Source organism: Cricetulus griseus (assembly GCF_003668045.3).
Source record: "Cricetulus griseus strain 17A/GY chromosome 1 unlocalized genomic scaffold, alternate assembly CriGri-PICRH-1.0 chr1_1, whole genome shotgun sequence".
In the NCBI taxonomy this organism is placed as follows: Eukaryota; Metazoa; Chordata; class Mammalia; order Rodentia; family Cricetidae; genus Cricetulus; species Cricetulus griseus.
The window spans coordinates 259,906,581-259,929,553 of NW_023276807.1; positions in this window are offsets into that span (position 1 = coordinate 259,906,581).

A 22,973-nucleotide genomic window follows, 5' to 3' on the forward strand; every position below is an offset into this window, starting at 1 on the left:
AACAAATTGGATTTCAATAAATTAAAAATCTTCTGTGAACTATGTTGACCCCTCATTGGAGCCCTTACCAGTGAGGAGGAGTGGATTATGGGTGGGCTAGGGGAGAGTTAAGGGAGGGTGGGAGTAGGGCTGGGAGGGACAATTGTGGTTAGAATGTAAAATGAAATTAAAAAAAAATAAAAAGGGATGAAAAAAATCATCTGAGCACTAATGAAATTAATATGAACACATCCGTTTTTATCTACTGGTTCAAATTAAATTTAAGTAACATGTAAAATAATAAATAAGATTCGCTTATCTAGGAGTATAACATCCTTTTCACACCAAATAGAGGAGAAACAGCAACCATGAGAGAAATAAGAATCAACAGGACTATAACTGTGAATTACAGACTCACAATATATCCAGCAGAAAGTCATTACAGAAAAAGATGAAATCTACATTTCTGTTTGCTTTTAGAAATCTCTGTGACATTGTGTCTTTGATTGATCTTATAATTCTGCTGTGTTTCTAGTTGTCTTCCAAACAAATTCTCCTCTCTCTTCAAGTACAACATGTCCTTGAACATTTGATTTTGGCAGAGAAGCCTAAGACAATCATTTGGAATCCTTCTGAGCATCCCAGACTCAGAAAGACTAGAAATGTCACAGTACTTGCCTCGGAAGAACGTAGCTGATGAATTGATAGTGACTTGCCTGAGACTTCAGTTAATCATCTACACAGCTGGAAAAGTACAGTTAACAATTAAGCAATATTTCTAAGGCTTATTTGCCCATTTTTGGCTACATATTATTCAGAAACTCCAAATTCAGAAATTTCCTAATGTTTATACAACAAGATTATGAAATTATAACCATGTATAAGACAAAGAAATCAACACTTTCCCTTCCTTGGGTTTTTAACTAAGCAACACTCTTAGTTTTTTAAACTTTACTAAAGAAAGAATGGAACAATTCTGTAACTCCGTGTGTTACCAAAAATGGACAGCATATGGGGACACTGGATACATATGGGGATACTCAAATTTCTTGTGATAAAATTTAGATATCCTCTTTTTGGAATATGGTGGTAACTGGACCATAAACTGGTTTTCTATGTATTGTGTCTCAGCTAAGACAAGCCTGAGATGATCAGCACATAGCAGTTCAGAATTATATGGGAAAAACAAGACAATACAACAGAAACTAGTAACAATAATCATTTACAATCTTGCAAACCACATTAGTTCCCAATGAATCATGGCACCCTCACTGTCTTTGTTCTGCAGTGTTAATGGACTGGAAATGACAACTTCTGTTTAGTAATATGAAGGTACAATCTCAATTTTTGTTTTTTCCATCTGAGTTACAGTTTCACTTGCCTCTTCATGGTGATACATTATTTGTGATTTATTAAAACTTTCCAGACTTTGATTCAAAAATCAAAGTCACCCACAAGCCATAGAAGACAGCACATACCTTTAATCTCAGGATTCGGGATTAAGAGGTAGAAGGACCTCTGTTATTCAAGGCCACACTCAGCTACAAGAAATATATTCAGTTCTAAAGAGAAACATCTTACACAAAAGATAATCTTGGCACTTGGGTTCACACACGTTTAATCCCAGGACTCATGAGAGGTATTTATCTTATTTTTAATCATTTATTTATCTTTATTTAAATTAGAAACAAGCTTGTTTTTCATGTCAATCCCAATTCCCTCTCCCTCCCTTCCTCCCCTGCCCCCAACTAACCCCCTATCCCATCCCCTTTCTGCTCCCCTGGGAGGGTGAGGACTTCCATGGGGGATCTTCAGGGTCTGTCATATCATTTGGAGCAGGTCCTTGGCCTGTGTGTCTAGGCTGAGAGAGCATCCCTCTATGTGGAATGGGCTCCCAAATTCCATTTGTATGTTAGGGATAAATACTGATCTACTACCAGAGACCCCATAGATTGCCAAGGCCTCCTCACTGACACCCACCTTCAGGTGCTAGCATAAATGGATTCTGGCATGTAGAAGACTGCAGATACATCTGTATCCATAGCAATGCACAAAACTTAAGTCCAAATGGATCAAAGACCTCAACATAAATCCATCCACACTGAACCTCATGAGAGGTATTTAAAACAGGAACAGGGGTTCAGAGCTGGAATTCATCTCCAGCCACATTGAGGATAGGAAGACATTCAGTCTCAGGATTCTCCAGCCATGTGGAGGAGAGCATAGAAATCTGAGATTTGGTGGAACCAGGATTGCCTTTCAGCCTGAGAAATAGGTAAGAACTAGTGGCCAGCTGGTTAGTTTTTTCTGATCTCGAGCTTGAAGCCTGAACTCCAATATTAGTCTCTGGGTCATTTATTTTTCATGCTATACCATCCCAATTCAAGGCTCCAGTCATAGAGAATTGAACTTGCAAGGACCATTCCAGATATGCTCAGTTTTCGACAGCACAGAGTCTATGCAATTTTGACCTACTGATCCATAACGACATCATCTTACAACAGATGCTGTATCTTACTCTTGTTCCGGAGTTCCAAACTAAATACATTCAAAGCTAATTTCCTTCACTTTGGATTTTACTTTTGGTCTCTGTTTTATTACTGGTATTTGAGCAAGCTATTATCCTAGATCTTTAAGTATTTCCTCTTTAACCTTGCCACTCTCCGCCACACTACTCTTTAAGGTTGTGCCATCATTCTAAAACCTGATTTCTGCCTAGGCTGGTTAGTTTTCATCAACATGGCACAAGCTAGGGTCACCTGGAAAGAGAGAATTCCAATTAAGAAAATTCCTTCCTCAGACAGGCCCAGAGGCAAATCTGTGGAGGCATTTTCTTGATTTCTGATTCACGGTCCAGTTCACTTTGGATACTACCACTCTTGAGTGGCTGTTCCTGGGTTTCCTAGTAGAGTAGACACAGTAAGCCATGAAGAACATGTACTAGCAAATATTTATTATTGTTCCTTCTTCTACATCTTCTTTGAGTTCTTGCCTTGGCTTTACTAGATACTAGATTTTTAATATGTAAGCCAATAATCCCCTGCAGCTCAGGTTTCTTTTGGTTACATTTTCTTTTGTTTTTTTGTTTTCGTTTTGTTTGTTTGTTTGTTTGTTTTGTTTTTCGAGACAGGGTTTCTCTGTGGCTTTGGAGCCTATCCTGGAACTCGCTCTTGTAGACCAGGCTGGTCTCCAACTCACAGAGATCTGCCTGCCTCTGCCTCCTGAGTGCTGGGATTAAAGGCGTGCGCCACCAACGACCGGCTGGGTTACTTTGTTTAGCACAGCAATAGACAGCAATATCAAAAACTGCCCTTCTTATTTTACTACCTAAATTATTATATAGATCTCAATGCATTAATTTGACAAAATAAAACACAAAATATCTACCTTCTTTTTTCCCTTTAGTTGAACATAAATTCAAAATAGCTTACTAAAATGCTTCTTCCCCTGGCTTAGAAAATCTTAAATATCTAGAATTGTTATTTAAATAACTCTCTTTTACTGTTTAGGCAAGTTCCTTAAAAATTGTAAAGTTCTATGGGTTATACTACTGGCTGAGTAATAAGAATACTCTTGGCTCTTACACAGGACGAGGGTCCCATCACTAACATGACGGCACACAGCCATCTGGAGACACTGTCCTCCTTTCTCAGGGGCTACCAGGCATGCTTTTTGCAGAGTATAAACATACATGGAGGAAAAACTCACATTTATAAAATATAAAGTAAATAAAGAAACTCTAACTATTAATTGGAACTTCCTATGTTTTCTTCTCGCCTTGTTATTTTTATTAATTCCCATGTTCAGGATCTATTTTTTGAAGGTTGTATTTTCACAATGGAGAGGAATCACAGAATTTTCTCTACAATAAATCCCCTCTTCTGTGAGTACAGAACACTTAATTTTTTGGAGTCACTCAAATGGGTAAGCACAATAAACAGGTCATGAGGAGAAAAATATAGTTGGGAAAGGGATGAGAGGCTCAACAGCATATTATTTATTGATTTAGACAAAGTGGGAGTCACCACCTTCAATTGTACACTGGTCACTCTGACATTCTCTAACAGATTGTCCTGACCCAAAGACCTTGCAATTAGCCACAGTTAAAGTCAATGGACCACAAAAATCAGATAGAAGACATTAATTTGGATAGCGCAGATACAGAAGACAAGGTTGAGAGAGATGGAAGGCATAAAAGAGTGTGGGATGGGATGAATTATATACAGTTATGAAATACATAGTTTATCAGTATTTCAACGTAGGTACAGTTATTTTCCTTGGTAAAATAATGACTACCACGAATTTTAGAAACAAAACAGAAGGTTCTCAGAGCAGTTTCTGGTCCCAGGAAACAGGGTAGTAAGAAGAAAGGAATGTGAAGTAATTTTTAAGTGTCAAAATAGACTTCTCCTTCAGATTTTTGCAGTAACTACATTTTAATCTTTTCAATTTTTTAATGGTATCTCCGATGTACAAGCAGAAGTTTTTAAAATGTGATTTAATTGCTTTAATACCAGCACTCGGGAGACAGAGGCAGGGAGATCTCTGTGAGTTCAAGGCCAGCCTTGTCTCCAGAGCAAGTGCAAGTATAGGTTCCAAAGCTAAACAGAGAAACCCTGTCTTGAAAAACAAACAAAAAAAATGTGACTTAACTGTTAAATAAACATTTGCCTTTAGGAAAATGACTAAGAAATCTGAATCTAATTGTAGTTGTGTCTCAGTATAATTTTCTTTTAGTATCTACTCTATGCACACTCTTATGATCTTGATAAACACACAGTACATAATTGCTAATGTTTAAATGACTTACTTCCTACAAATAGATCTTATTACTCTTCTATTTCACTCATTGCATAGTACTTTAATCAATTCTTAAATGCTGAAGAATCACAATCTTCCCATCTTTAAATGAGTCTATGTGAATTCACAAATACCATGATGAATAAATTATTGAATCACAGACTATAAGACTATAAGACTATAAGAATCTGATTTCAATAATGAGTTGGTTTTTCTAATTCTTATCCTTAAATATTATTAACATGTGATTTGTCTTCTGTATAGAAGCAACATCCAAGGACTGACTGTGTTTTATTACTTTTTAAAATTAAAATTGTTGATCTGTTCTTAGCAAAGTATTTTCCATTATCATGAATGGTATTATCATTTCAATTTGTGAATTCAATGACAGACTCTCCTCTTGAACTAAATAAAGTTTTAGATGATTACATATATATTACCTGTAAAATGCTTTAGATATCTATGACGCATCAGAAGATTAATAGATCTACACTATTTTAGTCATCATGAGAAGCTGGCAGTGGCTAAACTCTGCCATTCAGTTTTATTATTTGTCTTCATAAGAACTAGCCTTTAAGTATTTACAAAAACAACCTTGAATTTTCAATCTTTTCTTACTTTGTCACAGTAGTTTTGTCTTTATCTTCCATTGTTTACAGGGCAGGATACATTCATATTTCAAATTGCTAGTTGAAAAAGATATGCACACAATTTTATCGACAAATCTCATAGAAAGAACTGAGGATTTTCTATTTATTCTTTTTTCTGTTTAGCTTTTCATAATTGCCTGTGGGGAAAATGAAGAGATAGCCTTGGGATCTAGGCAACTCAGTAAGAAACATGAAAAAATTGTCAGTTTGAATGCCAAAGACAAGGTTGTGTGATTCACGAATATTCTGAAATACAGGCCCTATCCCAAAGGATATGACAGACTCTGAAGACCCCCTCGGGAAGGCTTCATCCTCCCTGGGGATCAGAAAGGGTATGGGATTGGTAGGCTGTTAGTGAGGGGGGCAGGAGAGGAGGAGAGGGAGAGGGAACTGGGATTGACATTTAAAACAATCTTGTTTCTAATTTAAATAAGAAAATGGAGGAAAAAAGAAATGCAAAAGAATTGTTCTAAGTAATGACAAGCTTCAACTTTTCCTCATCCAACTTGAGCATTCAAAACAGTAAGATGTCCTTAAACATATTATTTCTCCCCCTCTTAGATTTGCTGCTAAGATGATTAGTTAATACATGCTTTTAAATAAAGTTATTATGATTTGTAAATATTTGTTATTTTAACTTTTACATATAGAAGACAGGGACCATAATAGTCATTTGTAACATTTTTATCACTGTAGTAATACTTAAAATATTGTTTTTGTATTAATAATTTCAAATACTGAAAGTATTATTCTCATAAATAATTAAAAATAATAACATTCATACTAAATTGAATCTTGGTTATGGAGAGCAACCAATACTTTTAGCAATAGCCTCTGATGTTTGCGGAGGTGTATGATATTCCTTTGGTCAACAATTCAATAATATGTAACTCATTTATTCTTAGAGCTTTTATTGGTGGCATAAGAAGTCTAATTGGTGTATTATTTCCAACATTATACGTGACACCATTTAAATTTCAGAAAGGTACTTCATTCATACATTTTAATGTGGATTTTCGAGACCTTTAAGTGTTAGCTTTCATTCCTCATGTTCCCTCCTTATTCAGTTATTCTATTCTGGTTTCCCCCTTACCTCTTTATAATACTGCGTTTAGTTCTTCCTTTCTTGAAAGACCCCCCCCATGATACCTTATTAATTACCTAACATCTGTCTTTATATGGATTGAACATACACATGTACAATTAAAAGCTAATATCCAGGTACCAAAAACAAAGTGGAATATTTGTCTTTGTTAAGTCTTGATTATCTCAAACAAGGTGATTATTTCTCAATCAATCCATTTTTCTACAAGTTTCATAATTCCATTTTTCTAAAGAGATGAATAATACTTCACTGTGTAAATGTTTCACAGAGATCCATGATTGAACAGTGTTCATAGTGAGACACACTGGCATACTCTGTCCTGTATGCATTAACTTTATCAACACCCTACTCAGGGATACATGACAAAGAAAAGGCAGAAATATTGCAAAGTTAGAGGTGGTGCACTACTCCAAGGAATCAGCACCATGCAGACAAAACAGGTCGGGTACACAAATTACCTCCAGGAGTCAATGATAGCATGCACAAGACCTGCATAGGTTCAAGCCAGACAGGGATCCAGAATATAGAGAGTAGATGGGGCATTCCCTCCTTAACCAAGAAGCTATCTGAAGTTAATACCTCCTGGCAAAGCAAAAGAAGGATTCCCCAATAGAGTATCAGTCTGTATATACACTACACTACTAGGCCCCATATCTAGCTAACAAATAAAAAATGGATTTGATGTTCCTTGTGTGCTTCATTTTGTTTTCGTATTTTTCTCTTGTTTGTTTTCTTTTTTAATGTTCTTTTCTTTTTGTTTGTGTTATTTCTTTTTTTCAAGAGATAGAGAGAAAAAGAGAATACCGAGGATGTGGAGGGAGGGAGTTGGAGACGGTCTTTGATGATTTGTGGAAAGTTAAAAATATAATTAAAATATATTACCTGAAAAAAAGAAATGATTGATACCAAACTGTAGGTCTATGACTTAATGAAATGACATTCTAACAGATAAACACCTTAGCAAAGTGGCAGGATACAAGAATAACTCAAAAAAAAAAAATCAGTAGCTCTACTATGTATGGAAGATAAATATGCTGAGAAAGAAATCAGAGAAACATCACCCTTTACAATTGCCACAAACAACAGAAAATATCTTGGGGTAACACTAACCAAAAAAAACAAGAAAGACCTCTATAGTAAGAACTTTGAGTCTTTAAAGAAAGAAATTAAAGAATATACCAGAAAAATGGAAAGATCTCCATGCTCTTGGATAGGTAGGAACAACATAGTAAAAATGGCAGTTTTGCCAAAAGCAATCTACAGATTCAATTCCCACCAAAAACCCAACACAATTCCTCACAGACCTTGAAAGAACAGTACTCAACTTCATCTGGAAAAACAAAAAACCCAGGATAGCCAAAACAACCCTGTACAATAGAGAAACTTCAGGAGGCATTACCATCCCTGATTTCAAGCTCTATTATAGATCCATAGTCCTGAAAACATCTTAGTATAGGCACAAAAATAAGCAGGTTGACCAATGCAATCTAATTGAAAATCCAGATATTTATCCACACACCAATGAACACCTGATTTTTGAAAAAGAAGCTAAATTTATACAATGGAAGAAAGAAAGCATCTTCAACAAATGGTTCTGGCTTAAGTGGATTTGGACATGTAGAAGAAAAGGTAGGTGGTACCCTTGAACAAATTGGTACAGGAGACTGCTTTCTGAACATAACACCAGTAGCACAAACATTGAGATCGACAATTCACAAATGGGACCTGCTGAAACTGAGAAGCTTCTGTAAAGTAAAGGACACTGTCAGCAAGACAAAACGACAGCCCACAGACTGGGAAAAGATATTCACCAACCCCACATCTGACAGTGGGCTGCTCACCAAAATATACAATGAACTCAAAAAGCTAGCAACCAAAACAACAAACAACGCAATTAAAAGATGCAGTGCAGAAATTAATAGAGAATTCTCAATAGAGGAATCTACAATGGCTGAAAGACACTTGAGAAAGTGCTAAACATCCTTAGCCTTCAGGGAAATGCAACTGAAAACCACACTGAGATACCATCTTACTCCTGTCAGAATGGCTAAAATCAATGACAACAATGGCAATCTATGCTGGAGAGGATGTGGAGAAATACAACCAACAAACACACACACAAAATAAATAAATAAATAAATAAATAAAAATAAAAAAATAAAAAATAAAAAAAATAAATAAATAAAAACTTCAGTTGACAGTAAAGCAATTTCATGAAAAAAGGCCAATTTGCTAGGATTTTGAGTTAACTTTATGTAGGACCTAAGCTTTTTGGATAAGGTCAGTCCAATTGTCAGAGTCTGTATTGCAGAAACTAATGGGCTATGCTGGCAAAGTAGACCCTAAGTAGCGGCAGATTTTTATTGCAGTCCATATCTCTGATGATACTGATTATGTGGGTATTGGATAACTTTGATAACATGGTTGTTAAATGCATTTCAATTGGCATTAGTTCTTATATGTTTCTACAAACTGTCCATACGTACATTTCAAACTTTCAACTTTTAAGTCACAATATTTTTAGTACAGACTTTTCAACTGCTGTGTTCCATTTTCTAATGTTGCTATAAGAAAATACCACCTTTTAGACAATTCTCAATAGAGGAATGTAAAATGGCTGAAAGACACATAAGAAAGTGTTCAACATTTCAGAGGACATGAGGGAGCAGAAACCTCAGCCTAGATGCCCCTCAACATTGATGACACCCTTTGGAAGGCCTCACCATCCAGGGGGAGCAGAAAGGCTATGTGATAGGGTTTTAGCCATCAGGGAAATGCAAATCAAAACAACTCTGAGATACCATCTTACTCTTGTCAGAATGGCCAGAATGAGAAACACCAATGACAGTTTATGCTGGAGAGGATGTGGAGAAAGGGGAGCACTCCTCCACTGCTGGTGGGAGTGCCAAGTTGTACAGCCACTTTGGAAATCAGCATGGCAACTCTTCAAGAAAATGTGAATGAGTCTACCACAAGATTCATCAATTCCACTCTTAGGAATATACCCAAAAGAAGCACATTCCTACAACAAGGACATCTGTTCAATGATGTTCATAGCAGCACTATTGTAATAGCAAGAAACTGGAAGCAGCCTAGATGCCCCTCAACTAATGAATGGATAGAGCAAATGTGGTACGTTTACACAATGGAGTACTACTCAGCAGAAAAATACAATGGAATCTTGAAATTTGCAGGAAAATGGACGGAACTAGAAGAAACCATTCTGAGCTAGGTAACCCAGTCACAAAAAGACAGGCATTGTATGTACTCATTCATATGCGGATTTTACACATAGAGTAAATGATTACTAGCCTACAATCCACACTGCCAGAAAAGCTAGTAAACAAGGAGGACTCTAAGAGAGATATACATGGTCCCCTGGAGAAGGGGAAAGGGTCAAGATCCCCTGAGCAAATTGGGAAGTGCCGGGAGGGAGCTAGGAAAATGAGAAGGGGAGAAGGGGAGGGATGCAGAGGACATGAGGGAGCAGAAACCTCAGAAATCTATGAAACCTCCTGTAGAAGTTCAGTACTTATCCCTAGTATAGGTGTGGACTTTAGGAGCCCATTCCATATAGAGGAATACTCCCTCAGCCAAGACACACGGGTGTGGGCCTAGGCCCTATCCCAAAGGATACAATAGACATTGATGACACCCTTTGGAAGGCCTCACCATCCAGGGGGAGCAGAAAGGCTATGTGATAGGGTTTTAGTTGGGGAATGTGGTAGGGGACAATAGGTGGGAGAAGGGAACTGTGATTTTCATGTAAAAAATTCCTGTTTCTACTTCAAATAAAAAAAATATGACAAAAGAAAATACCACCTTTTTGTCCTTAAATGTTATTCACTGGGAAGCTAGTTTCTGCAGGACAGAAGGAAGGTTTAACTTTGTGTCTTTTAATTACAGGGTCAGAGGAAGCCAATATCAGTGTTGTTGAGAAGTTCTCACATACTTCGGGCTCCAGAGAAGAAGTACACATTCACACTCAGTCTATTAGTGGGGAAACCTGTACCTGTGCCTGAGGCTCTGGATTCCCTGTGAACTATAGGCTGTGAGAGCCACCCTTGCTCCTAATACTTAGCAGCAGGTCTTGTATGCTTTTCAAGCATGTGCAACACCACTTTCATGTCTTCCTGTTCAAGCCTAGTTGTCAGAGAAAGAAGGCAACCTCCTCTCAGGAGTTGATTCCATTTGATTTCCTTTTTCTTGTACCTCACTGCTTCCTTTTCTTCATGGTGTTGCAGACATTTGTCAGTATCCATTAATTAATTTAATTAACCCAGGATAACTGAGTTAATCATCCTTCGATAATTTAGGATACACTCCCTATCTAAGGTTAAGACTTCAATTACAACTTTTTTTTCCCTTCACAGGCTTTCTCTGTGTAGCCTTGAATGTCCTGGAACTCACTCTCTAGATCAGACTGGTTTCAAACTCCGAGATGCAGCTGCTTCTGCCTCCCGGGTGCTGTAATCCAAGTCACGTGCCACCACTGCCCTGCTACAATAAATTTGTTATGACAGATAACATTCTCAGGTTTGGGGGTGAGTATACTATCTACTTTGTGCAGCCATTTCTCTGCTACAGCCACTTATGTACTCTTTCCTTCACACTTTTCTAGTCCTCGAATTTTCTGAAGTAGAGATGGGTTCTTATCATTATCTTTAATCAAGAAAAACACCACTGTGTTCCTGACTTAATTATAGATCAAGTAACATGGTCAGAAGTATGATCCCAAAAATCTTGAGAATTTTAAAAATGTTCCTAATATTTTTGTGGGATGCTTATGTGATGTATATTGAATGTGTACATTTGGGAATACACGTGTTTGTTGGTGCCTGTATGTATGAATGTATGAGTATGGAGGCCCAAAGTTGCTGTTTTCTTCTATTACTCTCTACTTTATTATTGAGGCAGGCTCTCCAGTTACATCTGTGCTCAGTTTTAAAAAGGTTATAGGCATCTGACCTCTATGCCTCATGTTTGCATGGCAACTGCCTTATGTACTGATTAGGTGCACCTTAGCCCCAAAGTTCAAATTTATTACACAAATAATAACATTTTAGATATAACATCAAGAAAATACAATGTTCCATCAAAACACAAAATACTTTTTGGCAATTTTTTCTGGTGAAACAAAGCAAGCTCTGCAATTTGGTTATGTTCAGTCCTCATAGCCTCAACAGTAAGAGTGGAGCAATGTTGTTTGAAGTCGATGAGTGTGTGACAGAACATTCTATACACATGATTGGGATTCTGAATGGGCACTGCATTAAATACTTGTTTCCCTTTTCTCATTTATTCCCTTAGAGAACTTAGCATTTTTAGGCCAGAAAAAGACATTGTAATTTGTACCTTTCCACATGTTCCTTCTCCTCTGTGACTTAACATTACTCTGGAGTCGTATGTCACACATCTCAAATACTGAGCTGGAAATGTCTTGATTGCTCAGTGCTCAAAAAAGACTTTTAAGATTTCTGTCCTGACTATCATTGCTCATACCATCTCATCAGGTTAAGTTTGTTATTTCTAAAATATATGAGGAAAATATGAAACTATATTCTTGTGTGTGGTTCAGAGTTTTCTGCTAATATTATAATTATCACATCTCATTTGTTCATTTTGCTCTAGTCTTACTCTGAATTTTTGTCATAAATTGATGTAAAGTCTTTTTAACTATTTATTTGCTTACATGTCATTTGTTTTTGAGACACAACTTCACTCTGTAGCCCAAACTCACTCCCCATGGCTTTATCATCATCATCTCCACTGTTACTATTGCTATTATTAGCTACGAAATTTTTTCTTTGTCAATTTCATACATATATATAGCACATGATTACTCCTCCCCATATCCTCCCCAAAAGTATGAAATTATTTGCCATAAGCTGAACATTTCTGAGTTCATTTGTGAAGTACGAGTTCAACTGATTTCAGGCGTGCCATATAGTTGGTATTACCAGTGAGAAATGCATTTAAGGAATATAATTTCTCTGCTTCTGTACATTGTGCAATTGGGACATTTCCGGAATGATGGATATGCTGAGTAGTGAGATGTCAAGCCTGCAGACATGCCTGAACCCACTGTAATAAGATATAGCCTCTTTCTTCTAGCTATTGTATTCAGCTACATCCTTGTTGAAGGTCAAGAAGAAAAAGGGCAGTCTTTTCAACACATTGACATATATCAATACTAGAAAAATGAGCCATTTTCAAATGGAGAAAAATCATGTCTAAATATTTCACTCTTTGTAAATAAATATAAGAAAAATATTACTTAAAATTATTTTCTAGAATATAACAACTAAAAAATTACAGTTACATGTTTAAAAGATAGTATCTAAGTGAGAATTATTTTTTCTTTAGCAATATAATATAATTTTCACCTAAAATGTATAAATATCAGCATGTAATAAGTATCAAAAATACCATAAATCACACATAGATATATTTAGAGTATATGTCCTTTTTTTTGAGACAGGGTTTCTCTGTATTGCTTGGGAGATTGTTCTGGAACTCACTCTGTAGACCAGGTTGGCCTGCAACCCACAGAGATCTGCCTGCCTCTGCCTCTGCCTCTGCCTCTGCCTCTGCCTCTGCCTCTGCCTCTGCCTCTGCCTCTGCCTCTGCCTCTGCCTCTGCCTCTGCCTCCTGAGTGCTGGGATTAAAGGTGTGTGCTACAGATGCCCAGCTTATACCTTATTTTCATGAGACAGAATAGAATTATCTACTCCCAGAGGCACATTGACATTTCACTGAAAGAATGACAGTTTTAGAAGACAAATCCTGTTGTTTAATTGATCATCACTTTTAAAATCTCTTAAATAAAGTTATTTGATGATACATATATATATATATATATATATATATATAATATATATATATATATACATCTTCATCTTCCAAGTAAATTTAATAATTTGAGTCAATTTTCTTCTGTTGTTTTTAAATTTAAATGGACCTGTTCATTTCCCTCAATGCATATTCTAATTGCTACACAAGTGTATTTCAGTTTCTTTCTGTAAGATGAGACCCCTAACAACTGTAGTCACATACTAAAATAATTTCATATAATAGAAAATTCAGAGCACTGATTTGACAATAGTCCAACCGTTACTCAAATATAGCTACTAGTTTCAAGGTCTACACACATAATCTTCAGCAAACCTATGTAAAGACTAGAGCAGCTATTTGTGTAATAGTTGTGCAAATAGTTATACACACTGTTCATTGTCCATGAAATCATTCCCTTTACCGGGGGAGCTTGTTTCTGCATACCAATATGTATTTTCTCATAAAATGTATTTATTACTATTTATTCTTGTAGTTAAGCAAATTTTATTTATTAATTTTAAATGTTTTAGTGAAATTTGAATTGTATAACTTCCTATCTTCTTTTCATCCCTATCCCTTTTCCTAGTTCCTTCCAGCTACCCTCTCTAGAGCCCTCCCATGCCTGCCCATTCTCAAGTTGATAGCATCCTTTTCTTTCATTTTTGTAGTTACATTTATATATACACATAAGTGTGCATATGCAAAAACATGCATGAATAACCTTCCATCTATTTTTGGTGTTTGCATGTATATCTCTTCAAGGATGACCACCAGCGTGGATGTTCATTCCTAGCAGAAATTGACTTTCTCCAAGCAGTCAATAGTTGCCTATGCCTATGGGACCCTGTGAAAATTCCCCTCTTCCATGTTAACATCTTTGCTGATATTGATATTTTTCAGGTTTTGTTTGTGCAACCATTTCTAAGATAATGTTTCACAGAAGGATTTCTGGTATTCTAGTTCATACAATCTTCCTTTGCTTTGTATCATGTTTGCTAAGCCATAAAAGCAGGAACTGTGATGTATATGGATCTGTTGGGGCTGGGATCCCCAGGATCTATTAATCTCTGCATTGTGTCTAGCTGTTCTCTGTGAGGATCTCCATATTCGGTGAAGATGAGGCATGGTGGTGTCGCTTACTCAAGGAAGGTACCTAGCATACTTGTCACCTTTTTTTAATATTGAAAGAGACTTATCTCCTTTCTCCATGGTCCTCTTCTTGAGATTAACTCACATTATTTTAAAGACAATCTAATTCAGTTACTGGTATGATGCTTCCTAATACTATCTCAAAATAGAGGACAACTCATTTGGTAGGTATCTAATACAAACTACTACATAGAAAAATGCATTCACTATCAAACTATGTAAGTCATCATATAGCTTCCTGAGTTCTTTGGGCTTAAAGTGAAAATAATAATAATAATAATAATAATAATAATAATAATAATAGTGATAACAATAACAATAACAATAATAATAATAATAATAAATATTGTTATCTGTAATGGGACTGAGTGATTTGCATCGCTGAATAAATCTTGCTTCCAGAAAACTCTTTGTAATGTTCATGCTATGGTTTTGCTTACTTAATGCTATTATTCAGTTTTATAAACAAAATGGAAGATCAAAGAATGACCTTTTACATTCATATTCTGAAAGACCTAGTCTCTGTTTATAAAATATCCATATATCCAAACAAAAGACAGAACCAAAGGGAAACATTACAAGATGACTTCTGCTCCCTACTTTAATTGAAAACATTGCTTCACAGTGATGAGAGGAAATCTTATTTTCTCAACAACTTATTTTCTAAAATAGCAAATCCTTGACAAACTCTTTATTTTTCTCATAACACTATCAAAATGCCAGAGAGTTTATAGGGAAACTAAGAATGTATGGGAAAATAATATGAATATATACCACTTAGCATAAAAATAAAATATAATTTTATAAAGTTTATACGGAATTACACTGTGTGGGTGGATATTAATGCTCCCAGAACTATAGTGCCAAATATGAGACACATTCCTATGATTTATTGGTCAGGAATGCCCCAGAGGTCCCCAAAGCAGTGCTAACTGGAGCCATTGCTCCATTTCTCTTAAATACGCACCAGAAAATACTTGAAATTCTATTGTTGAAGGTGCCTCATATATTGCTTGCAAAGCTTAAACAAATTGAGCTGAAACTGAGAAAGAAGTTTCCTCTCTGCTAGCGACATTTCATAGTACTGCTGGGGGACAAATATTATCAGTGACTTAACTATAAAACAATCTTGTGAGACAAAATAGGGCCAATGTTGCCAGAGTGGCATGACATATATGGCTGGATGCATATTGACAACATAGAACTGGTTTAAAAATCTTGACTTCAGAGGTCATAGGCCTGCCACTACTGTTTTGCTAAATAAACATGATGTAAAACTGTCTTCATAATATTTATGTTTATTCTTTTCCAGGTTAGCCCTGAATACTTAATGCCTAATCCTCTTCCCTGTCTCTCTCTCCCAAATTTTAGGATTATAAGTGTATGTCCCTCTGTGCTTGGACCAGTTGATGGTTCTGAATTCTATAAATTCGATGTGCCCTTTTAGCCATGCTTCTCAAAGGTTTTTCTATCATGATATCCTGCCATTCCCTATCAACAGTGTTGTATTTAGCCCTACTCTGTCTTGCCCTCACCCTTCCTTTAATGATGTCAGAATGCTATTGTAAGACTGTGTTGGAGTTCTCTGCCCACCCTTTGCTTCAGAGAGATTGTTAGGAAACTGTGACTGAGAACTCGACCCTTTCCACAGAGGAAATCTGGGAATCTGGGAATAATTGCTTTCTGAAGATGGATTATGATATTTTTGGTGCAAACCTCAGCTCAATTCCTGGATCTTGAATGCCCCATTATCTTTTAGATGTAGGTTCCTCATCTCTGGATGGCCTGGCCAAGGTGGAGAATGGCTCCTAACTTGTATAACAATAGACCTAGACCCTGGGTGGGCCCATACCTATTCTGAGGGATAGGGCTAGGACTGGGGCCCTTGATCAATGTCTGAGGATTTGTGTATGTGCTTCTAGGACTGCATTTGGGATTAAAGGAAATATTTGATATCAGGCTTATACATTATAATAGATGTCTTCTGCTGTCACCCCTACCATTGGACAGCTATTTAAAAGGATGCTTGACCAAACCATGGACTCCAGTGTGGACTGAGAGCCCTCCTGAGATGACAAGGTGTCTCTGTTTTGTCTTTAAACAACACTGGGTAGCTAGGAATTACCACACTTCTCCACTCAGGTTTGAACCTGGGACTGGTCGGCTGGTTCCCATCTTATCCCCAAAGATATCAGTCCAGAGTCGATGGCCTCTGTAGCATGGGACTGACAGAGGACAGACTCCAGCAGTGGTGCCAGTTCTGTCCAGGGTCCTTTTGTTCTTTCCTCAACCTTAATCTTTTTTTTCCAACTTTTTTAAAATTTGAATTAGAAACAGGATTGTTTTACATGACAATCCCAGTTTCCCATCCCTCCCCTCTTCCCCTACCCCCCCAACTAAACCCCTTTCTATCACATATCTTTTCTGAACCCTCTGGATGGTGAGGACTTCCATAGGGTGTTATCAGAGTCTATTGTATCCATTGGGATAGGGCCTAGGCTCACACCCGTGTGTCTTGGCTCAGGGAGTATTCCTCTATGTGGAATGGGCTCCCAAAGTCCACACCTATGCTAAGGATAAGTACTGAACTTCTACAGGAGGTCCCATAGATTTCTGAGGTTTCCTCACAGAAACCCATCTTCCTTGTGTCTGGATGAGTCCCATTCTGGTGTTCCAGCTATCAGTCTGGAGAACAAGAGTTCCCGGATGTTCAGGTCAGATGTTTCTATGGGTTTCACCAACCTGGTCTGGACCCCTATGCTCTTCACTCGTCCTTCTGTATATCTGTGTTCCAGTTCAGTTTGGTGATTAGTTGTGGGTGTCTGCTTCTACTTCCACCACCTACTGGTTGAAGACTATAGGATGACATATAAGTCAGACATTTTTGGTTTACAGAGAAATCAGTCACTAGGGAAATGTCTGGAGATCTACAAAGATGGCACCAGCTAAAAATCTAAGCAACAGAGGAGAGGCCACCTTAAATGCCCTGCTCTGATTATGAGATCTTGGACTGACTTATATGCCAGCCTCAAACTTAATCTTTTGTCATCAATTGAATCTAGCCCTGCAAGTCTTGAAAGCTCACTGGGTTCATGTCTAGCATCTTACAAATTTCTCCTTCCTTCCATCCAACCAAGTGTCTACATTTTTCCTGTTTTTAGTGCTTCACTAATCTTTAGAAAGCTCCAGATGAGATTCCCTAGCTCAAGAAATCACAATCACTGCAAAACAAACAAGCAAACAAAGAAAACATCAACAACAAAACCCATTTTGGAATAGAGACTTTCAGGTAGGATCCTAACTGTTTCCATTCAACCTTAGTTTCCCTGTTATTTCAGTAGCTACTCAGGGAAGATCACTGCCTGGGGCTCTGTATGTTATTTGACTTCTCACGAACTGCTCTTCTCTTCTTTTATGCCTAACCTTGCAGAGTTTTCTGTTTGGAGTCACTGACCTGATCTGAAGTTCTTGGATCTCGTTTTTTGTTGTTGTTTGTTTGTTTATTTTTCTTTTTAACATGGATTAGGCTACTTCTGTCCATCATCTCCTGCTCATTAAGAGTATGCAAAATATCACAGAAGCCCACTGACAGCTAGAGAACATGGAGCTAGTGTTGTATACAGTAATTGAAGTTATGAAGCTATGCTATGTGTTACAAATGCCAACTGCTTCTTGGGAATTTGTAGATTCTTCTAAATGTTACTAATAACCTCATTACTACTCTAGCATAAATAAATACCAATAACAGTAAGGCTGGACAAGGCTCTGGTGAGAAAATAAATCAGTAAGTACTGATTCTTCTGGTGTGAGGTAGATAGAATGGTATTTGCCAAATCTTATCATGCATAATTAATTAAATCTAGATTACAATCCTTTGTAGTTCGTTTCTTTTAGGTTTTCCAAGCTGTACTATTAATATTCACTTTTCTCCCTTACTAAGGTTGCACAGGGCCCCATCACCTCCAAAGAGGCATACTAGTATTGCTCAGATTTTCACATAAACTAATACATAGGAAGATAAAGAAATCAGAGTATCTAACCTACTTAATTTTCCTATAGACAAGAATAATCAACCGGTAAAATGTGTTTAAGTAACTATAAAGCATTTCATAATTTCCTATATATGTAGTACACACACACACACACACACATATATATATATATATATATATTGTTATTGCATATATATATATATATGCAAAATCAACGAGTCCAAAATATTAAAGTAGAAGAAAAACTATAACTTTCTGTGAGTTTAAACTTCTTTTGAGCTGGGTATTGGTGGAGCATGCCTTTAATCCCAGCACTCAGGAGGCAGAGGCATACGGATCTCTGTGAGTTCGAGGCCAGCCTGGTCTCCAGAACGAGTGCCAGGATAGGCTCCAAAGCTGCAGAGAAACCCTGTCTTGAAAAACCAAAAAAAAAAAAAAAAAAAAAAAAAACTCTACTTTTGATATTTTATTTTGTATTTTTACTACATTAGCTTAGATTCTGGGGTACAAGAACCTTAACTATAGTTTGTGTTTTGATAAAGAAATAAAACAAATGGTTAAAGCATTGTCCATATACATAGCATTAGAAGAGATGCTGAATTAATATGTCTATAAAATTATATTTTATAATATCATAGTCCTTTCCTTACACCGGGTGATTTATAAGTGCCTCAGGTGTCACACAGGGATCACATCAGTTACTCTTGCAATGGGACTTCCTAAGAAAGAAGCACACCTTTTGCAACAGAATGATGAACTGACACACTTCAATGTAGCCAATTAAAGCACCTTTTAAACATCATTTAAACATCCTTGCTAGCTTATACCAATCACATACAATTATGAAAGTAGTTTTTGATTAAGAGAACAGAACAAATGTTTTTCCCTAAACCTAATAAGTGTAAACAGAAGCAATGAAGAATGTATATTTGCATTTGTCTGCCTGTCTCTCTGTCCATCTACCTTTCTGTCATCTATCTATCTATCTATCTATCTATCTATCTATCTATCTCTATCTATGTATCTATCTATCGATCTATCCTCTTCATCCATGTACATATGTTCATACACAAAATTCTCTATTATTTTATACAACACATATGATATAGGATAAATCTATACAAATGTTAATAGTACATGCCATCTGAAAGGCTGTGTAATTTAAGGAGTTAGTATTGTTAAGGGACATCATTTTCAAAATCAGTTTAATAAAATTGCTGACTACAGGTGTATTGTTTTCCCTACCTACATCTCTACAATTAATTTACTTCAGAGGAGAGTCTTCTAATAATTACTGATGGCCTGCTCTGACAATGTCTGGGAGATTTTCAGGTCCATCAGGGATTTACATTCACTAGCAATCTCTTTTTCTTCTTAGTATGTGTTGTCAAGAGTTGCCGTCATCTAGCACTGGTAGCTGTAATTAAGTTGTCAGTGCATATCTGTAACTCTGGCATATCCTCACCTCTCAAAGCATATGGTGTGCCATATTCTGCTTTAATGCTCTGTGTTTTTGTTTGAAATTAGTATTGCAGCATTATATCTCCCAAAGTTTAACAATATTTTATAGCCTTATATTTTCTTTATGGGGGGGTTGCAAGTAATTTATTCTCAACCTCACATGCAGATTTAGACATATTGGAAGTTTGAAATAAAAGAAAATGGGGAAAAGAATAAAATTTTCTGTTTATAAAGTCTACCACAGTTTCTAATTAATAATTCTTTTATGTTTTTATGTTTTTATAATTTTAATTAGACCAATTTTAAATTAGAAACAAGTTTCTTTTATGTGTCAATCCCAGTTCCCTCTCCCTGACCTCCTCCAATGCCCCCCCATCCCAGACCCTTTCTGCTCCCCAGGGACGGTGAAGCCTTCCATGGGGGATCTTCAAAGTCTGTCACATCAGTTGAAGCAGGGCCTAGACCCTCCCCAGTGTATCTAAGCTGGGAGAGCATCCCTCTATGTGGAGCAGGATCCCAAAGTCCATTCCTGTATAGAGATAAACACTGCTCCACTACCAGAGGACCCCATAGATTACCCAGACCTCCAAACTGATATCCTTGTTCAGGGGTCTGGTTTCCCAGCTATCAGCCAGTGACCAAGAGCTCCCCCTTGTTCAGTTAAGCTGTTTCTGTGGGTTTCATCAGCCTGGTCTTGACCCCTTTGCTCATCCCCTTTGCTCATCAGTCCTCCCTTTCTGCAGATGGATTCCTCAATACATGATGATGACCATCACCAAGAGTGTAAGATGACTCTGGCATTATTTTTGTTCCAACAGCTGTGAAATTTAATTCTAGTTTTCCAAGGAAGTTTCCACATTTTGGCGAGAGGCATCTATCTCCTTGGCCTTAGCTCTTTTATATTTCCAATCTGGTAAGCCATTCAAGTATACTTAAATTATATCTGTAAGCCATCTAAAGAAGTGTATAGCTCCATATTCTGATAAAAGTAGAATCATGCTCTGTGGACAGTTACATTTTAATGAATGACATTCCTTTAAATGCAGTCATTTCATTTGAAACCATGCTTCATGAACATTCATTTAACATGTAAGATTAATGCTATACTACCTTCCTGTGAAAGAAAATGTTGGAAGCATGTGGTGATATCTTGTTTGTACAAATAAACCTTACCTAAATTTAAGCAGGCCGAACTAGCCACTAGTTAACCATAGAGGTCTGGAGGTCTGTATAGACAGACAGGAAGATAGCTGGGCAGAGAGAGGAAGTGATAAGGCAGAGGAGACAGGAGTTCAGTCTCTTATCATCTGAGAATTGAGTATGTAAGGTGGCTGTGGTTTTGGTCCTTTGTGTCTCTCGTCTCTCAGAGTTGTCCCCTATATCTGACTCCAGGCTTTTATTATTAAGACTAATAAGATCTCATGTTACAGAAACATGATATTTTTATGTATCTTTAAGCAAATCACATATGTCAGCATTTGAAAAATATGTCACATCTCATTGGAAGGCTAAGGACCATTTTATATATCATTCGGGAACAATTTTCATAACATAATGCTAGAGAATCAACCTAGATGTGAAACAACACCAACAATGTGCTCTAACCATGCTTGAATTCCAGTGAGGAAGGAAACACGGCGCTACATGGCTGGAGTTCTGGCGCTCAAAAGGCTAAGGCAGGATACGAGGAGCTAAGGCCATTGGAAGCTGCACAGAGACACTCCTTAAAACAAGAGCAACCAGGCATGGTGGCACGTGCCCTTAATCCCAGCACTGGGGAGGCACAGGCAGGCAAGTTTCTGAATTTGAGACTAGCCTGGTTTATAAAGTGACTTCCGGCCGGGCGTTGGTGGCGCACGCCTTTAATCCCAGCACTCGGGAGGCAGAGGCAGGCGGATCTCTGTGAGTTCGCGGCCAGCCTGGTCTTCAAAGCGAGTGCCAGGATAGGCTCCAAAGCTACACAGAGAAACCCTGTCTCAAAAAAAAAAGTGACTTCCAGGACAGCCAGGGCTACACAGAGAAACAAAACAAAAATAAAAACAAAAAAATCTGAAAACAAACAAATGAAAAACAAAGAGCAACAACAAAATCAAGATTTAGAGTGTTTGCAAGAGGGCCTGAGGTATGCGAGAAAGGATTAAGGTAGACCAATCCCTAGACAGATGACAGGTAGAGGATGGATGGATAGATAGATAGATAGATAGATAGATAGATAGACAGATGATAGGTCAATTTATTGATAAATGAATGATAGATGATAGATGGATAGATGATGATGATAGATAAAAGATAGATAGATAGATAGATAGATAGATAGATAGATAGATACAAACAATTCCCTTAAATGCCTTGCACATACCAGGTTACATATAATAACATCAGTTACAATTTCTGGCTTCTATACGTGAGTTGGATGTTTAACAAGAATGGTTGAATTCAAGTTGACTTCTCTTTGATTTTAGATTTCTTAGGATTCAGGATTGTTACAAATATATTTCTTTTAATTATAGTTACCAAACTTCTACTATTTTATGGAAATTTAAATGGTCTAATTACTAAGGAAAAACTAATATATACCAGTAAAAAATAACTGCCAAAATTCACAATATTTCTTTCTAACTTGCACATTGAAGCATAGCATATCTCAAAAATACTTTAGGGTGAATATGCCTTCTGAGAGATGAATCAACATGAAGCTGAGTGATTATCATTATTTCTCATACAATAATTAAATTTTCATATATCAAATATTTAAAATGGTATAAAATATTTATTATTTGATACTTATTTTCTTTATATACTCAAGGTCATTTGCCATTAAATGAATAGCATAGTCCATTATTATGTACGACCCAATTAATTTAAAGTACTACCTGAAAAAAAGGACATTAAAATGTCACCAGTAAAATCACCTGGGCACATGAATTAAACATGAAGTAGATCAGCATAATGTGTCTTCTGAAGTAAGGACGAGGTACCGGTGCTGCCATAGGGAGTGAGATA